This window comes from Benincasa hispida, chromosome 6 (assembly GCF_027475165.1).
Source record: "Benincasa hispida cultivar pf3 chromosome 6, pf3_genome.v1.1, whole genome shotgun sequence".
In the NCBI taxonomy this organism is placed as follows: Eukaryota; Viridiplantae; Streptophyta; class Magnoliopsida; order Cucurbitales; family Cucurbitaceae; genus Benincasa; species Benincasa hispida.
Window position 1 is genome coordinate 6,103,348 of NC_143483.1, and position 5,409 is coordinate 6,108,756.

Sequence of the window (5,409 nt, forward strand, 5' to 3'; positions counted from 1 at the left end):
AGAGAATTAAGTATATGTGATATAATTAATTTAATCTAATTATATATGATATAATTACTATAATTATTTGATACATTATAATATAAAGTTTATTTGAGAGGAAATGAATATTTGAATATGATTCAAATATTAATTATGTGAATTAGATTCATATAATTAAGTTTAATATAAATATGATTTATATTAAAAGCCATTAGTGAGAGAGAATTGAAACTATAGGTTATATTGTATTCGATACAATATAGAAACTATAGGTTATATGTTATATTTGATATAACATATAGTTTAATATATATTATATGATAAGATAGTGATCTTATAAATATATATTAATTGATTTATTAAAAATAAATTAAGTTTATTTAATTTTTTTTTTTTTTTAAAAAAAATCATTTATGGGAGTTAACTCCCTCCCCCTCTTTCTCTCTAAATCGTGATAGTGGGGAGTGGTTGTCCTTCTTCTCCCTCTGGCTTTCACAAAAACCAACCCATACAAAACACAGAGAAACAGAAGGATTTTGATTTATCCTCATCCTCTTATCTTTCTCAAAATCCATCTCTTCCAAAATAGCCAGAGCCCACAAAACTTCTAGATTCTCACCAAGAGAATACTGAAGTAGCTTTCATAGTGGTATTTGTTCCGTTCGAGGGATTTTCATTGAAGATCGGTCTTCAAAGGTAAGGGTTTTCTAAATTCATATTTCTTTTGTAAAATTCTCCAAGCATGCTATAAATCTAATTAAATGCACATGGTTTCTATTTCTTCTCTTTAAAATTAAGTGTTCTGTAAATTTTGGGATTTGAGTCTGATCCTTATTTTCGCTACTAACCTTTCAATGGTTCCTTCAGTGTGGGTGGTGGAAGTCAAATCAAAGTCAAGTCGGTAGCTGGTAAGAAAGCTTCATTGTAGAACCAATGAACTTCTGACGCGCAATAAGTGGCGCATCAGTGTATGAAATTTAATGCTCCTTATCGGCACAATCATTAGTAAGAGAGGAACAACTGTCTCTAAACACCTATAAATGCGCAACGAAATCGTCGTGCAAAAACACACAAGGGGAATAGAAAGAAAACTCTGCAAAAATTCCACTCCTCTTTCCACCATTTGAAAATCTTGAGGAAAAACTTAAGAATCATTTTTTAAGGCAGAAGAGGAACCCTATTCTCAATACTCCTAGTGAAGCAGTCATTGATAAAGACGGAGAAAGCAAGAAATTGCACACAACGACTTGTTTCTCTATCTCTATTTCCTTATCTCAGTGTATTTATATTGTATAAACGTTGAAAGACCTCTTTCCTCAATATGAATACATATTCAGTTCATTCCTCATCCATATTTTCTATTCTTATTATGAGTCACTAAACCATTTATAGGTCGAGAAACATTTAGCTAACATGATTTAAGCAATATTTAAACCATGTGTTCTGCTTGTTTTATGTATACTTATTGAAGCGGTTAAATAACTCGAGATATTATTCTAAGTAGATTAAATCTAGGTTTGAAAGAACTAGAGATTTAGAACTCATAAAACAAGAAGAGAGGTTATTTAGAAATAAAGAAATATCTTTTGTAATATGCACTCATCACATGCATCCTAGAAATAGGATATTGTAGCTATGTAGGCAGAAAGGTTTAGGTTATAATATTGAGTGTACTGCTTAAACGCATGAGTTATATATTTGCTTGGGGAGTGTTAGTGAATATTCTTCTCGACCCTACCATCTCTCATTTGAATTTCACATTCAATGCATACACAGTTACACTTGAAGTGTAAATCCCATCGCATCCGTTACTAAAATTAATCTTAGAATTAGAATAGTATCAAAATTCATCACCTGTTTAGTGTTCAAATTGTGTCAAGATCATAATATTAGTTGTCAACACATTCACAACAACGCAATTTCTAAGTTCGACCTTGGACTCGCTAGATAAAACAGTGCTTTAGAACCCAATTTTCAATATTTACTTCATCGCATGGTATGAACACATCAATACCCAAAGACATGTCATATTTTAATAAAATGAATATTTTCTCTAATCCCTAACCCCTCAATTTTTAACCCTAAATTAATTTTAACTCAACCATAAATGTTAATTTTTTTTTAAAAAAACAAATTCTTATCTTGTTTTTTGCCCATTTGTGAAATATAAATTTCAATTTTTATGATTAATGATTTTTTTGTGCAAATGTTTGATTCCTTACATTTTACATTAATAAGACGAAATATATATATATTTTTTTTGCAAATATATTTTTGTTCAAACATTTTTTATGGTTGGTTTTTAAGAATTTTTTTTTTTTTTTTTTTTTTTTTTTTTTTTTTTTAAGAAAAAAGGTGTAATTAAAGTATGTGGTGGAGGAAATGAACCTCAGACCTCGAGATCGATAGTACAAGCACTATGCCAGTTGAACTACGCTTTTGTTGGCAGGTTTAGTCTAATTTGCCATTTACAAATGAAATAACAATATCCACAAAAAGGTCTATGTACATGTAAAAAAAATGCATAACAATGAATACAACTTGATACATTACAAATTTTTTCCCGAAAATTAAACAAAATTTAGACTATAAAAAATAGACTCTGAACTTAAACTAATGAACCTTAAACTAAATATTTAAGAAATTGTGCAAGTTTGAGCCCTATAAGTAAAATAACAAAATGTAGTTAGATTAGAATAAAGCTAAATGAAAATAAAATTAAAATCAAACATACTACAACATATCTTCAAAGGTTTGGTATGAATTAAATCGAAATATCAAGACTAAATAGGGTTGTCATTAAGGGTTTATTTACATGTTTACAAAAACTAGGGTTGCCATTAAACTTCTCATTAGAGGTAGTCTTCATCAGAGTTGGTTGCATGAGGTTGATATTAGTGTTGGTTGACAGAGGTGGTGTTCACCTAAGTTGATCATCGAAGATGGTCTTTGTCGGAGTTGTCATCAAAGGTGGTTGATGGAGTCTAGAGTTGCTCATCGGAATTGGTTGAGCAAAAATGATTGTAAGGAGTTGCTTTTGTGCAAAGATGATCGTCGGAGTTGGTTGCTAGAGTATTGTTGGAGGTGCTTATTGGAGCTCGGAATTGATCGTCAGAGTTGTCTGACAAAGATGGTCATCAGAGTGTGTCGTCGGAGTGTGGTAGCGGTAGTTGCCGACAGTGGTTGATGGGTGTAGCCATTGAAATATTGGAGAGACAGAGAGTTAGTCTAAGTTGGAGGAAGAGTTGGGGTGAGTAAGTCACTTCAACTCTACTAACATTTAAAGTTGGTGGGACAAACATCGAGTTGATAATTTTTATCAACTCAACTCAACCCATGTTGGTGTGCTAAACACCTCCTAATTTTTTTTTTGTGATATATCAATAGTATATCAACACTCATTCAAAATTAATATTACATTAGTGTATCAAAATATATGATTAATCATTAAAAATTTATTTCAAATATATCATTAATGTATTAACGGTATTGTCATCATCTATTCTAAACCTATTTCAACTATAACATTGGTGTATCAATAGTATATCAACAGAACGACCGACTAATATGAACTCTCTCACATGATATTTGATTATAAGTATCTCCTCTTCCACACAAAAATCTATCATACGGAAGAACTTAACCTTCTTGGAAATCTCCCGTCCATGCACAGAAAAATATAGAACCACTCGACAAAGAGGAACTAACCAAATATTTCAAAAGTGAATTGCACAGAAGCCTTTGGATGGACAGGGACTCCAAAGGTGAACATCTCTCCTATTAGGGCTTGGTGAAAGTCACCCAACAAAGATAACATAGTCATAACATGTGTCCCCTGATCAACCCACACCCAAAGAAAATCTATTATCAACTTCTCAATGGCCTTGCTAACCATATTGGGTTTAACAAAAGGACAAGAAGTAAGTTAGGATGCCACTTGAGATCGACTGTATAAATTAACTCATCCACCCTTCGAGAAAAACTCTTCTAACAAGATGCCAGGCTTCTTTTAATCTTATCAATGACAAGGTCCCAAATGCACATCCTTGTGTACTCAGCAACATTTAATGCCATGTCGTAAGAGTTTCTATCCCTACGTAGCTTTGCCACGGAGTCTTTACCAAAAACAAATTTCAAGTCATCTTGTTCCATATTCCTTTTGTATTTGATGACCTTGCATGTCAAAAAAGTTATTACTATTCACTCAAATGTAAAAGTTTAATATGGCTAAGTAATCTTATTTCAACTGATGCATCAAATACTTCTTTCTTTTCTTCAACGGACTAGAACTTCTCTTTCCAGCCAAATCTATTCCAAGATGGTCGTTGCATCTCTGCAATTGCAGTGCAATGTTACTTCAAACTTTTGACCCTAAATTTATTGTCGATTTCACGATAATATTAGAACCCAATATCTTTCACTCATCAGTTGTTCAAGCTGTTCTAAATTACATGAGCCTAAACATGTCATTATTAAATCTCCAACCACTTACCTAAACGAACATTAAGAGGCAATCCTCTTCAACCTTCATCCATGTGTGTTCTTTGGTTTTTATTAGCACCTGCCATTTTGCTACATGCCATTTTGTGGTAGGATCCGTTGTAGCTTGTGACTAAATGAGTCATTATTAATTAATTTTCCCCTCCCGCTCAAGGATGGTAACGTTTACTGGGAGTTCGGTATAAAATCTCAAGTTAATGTTACTTTCCGATGGGACAAGTAGATTGACATGGAAATTCACTTTTTGAATTATGAATTTGACAACCAGATGGTAATGTTCGGTAGGTCCAATGATTGAGGTGATAATTTTATTGAGAATTTCTAAGAACTAATACAAAAAAAAGGATAGAAAAGGATACTATAGCTCATGATAAAAGCAAAAATTATAATAAAATAAACTAACGAGAAACATAAACGTAAAATTCAAAAGACCAATCAACACAAATTTAAGCAAATGAACCTAAAGATTAAGCGTGCGTGAACAACCACAAGGAAAAATATGAAGAATCTCAATCAAACTTTATGTCTGAGCGACGAAGCTATAGAAAATTCTAGTGGAGGTCCGCAACGACACTAATGGACAAATTATTTATCTGATTTGAGCATAAGGGCAAAATACTAATCGAACCTCCTAGTAGTCAGTTCCTTCTGAAGTTTCCCTCAGGATAGCAAGTTCTGTCGGATAAAACCATGGATTGGAGGTATCGAAGCCACAACGCCCTCAACCTATTCTCAAACTTAAATAATTATAATAATAATTATTATTATAAATAAAAATAAAAATAATTATATTATTAAAAAAATAATAATAATAACCTACGATTAGACGGCTGTATACAGCTCAATGGCCATTTTATCACTGCTTTGACAACCTTATTGTCTATTATTCCCACTAATCTCTTCACAATTGTTTACTTTGTAACGAGG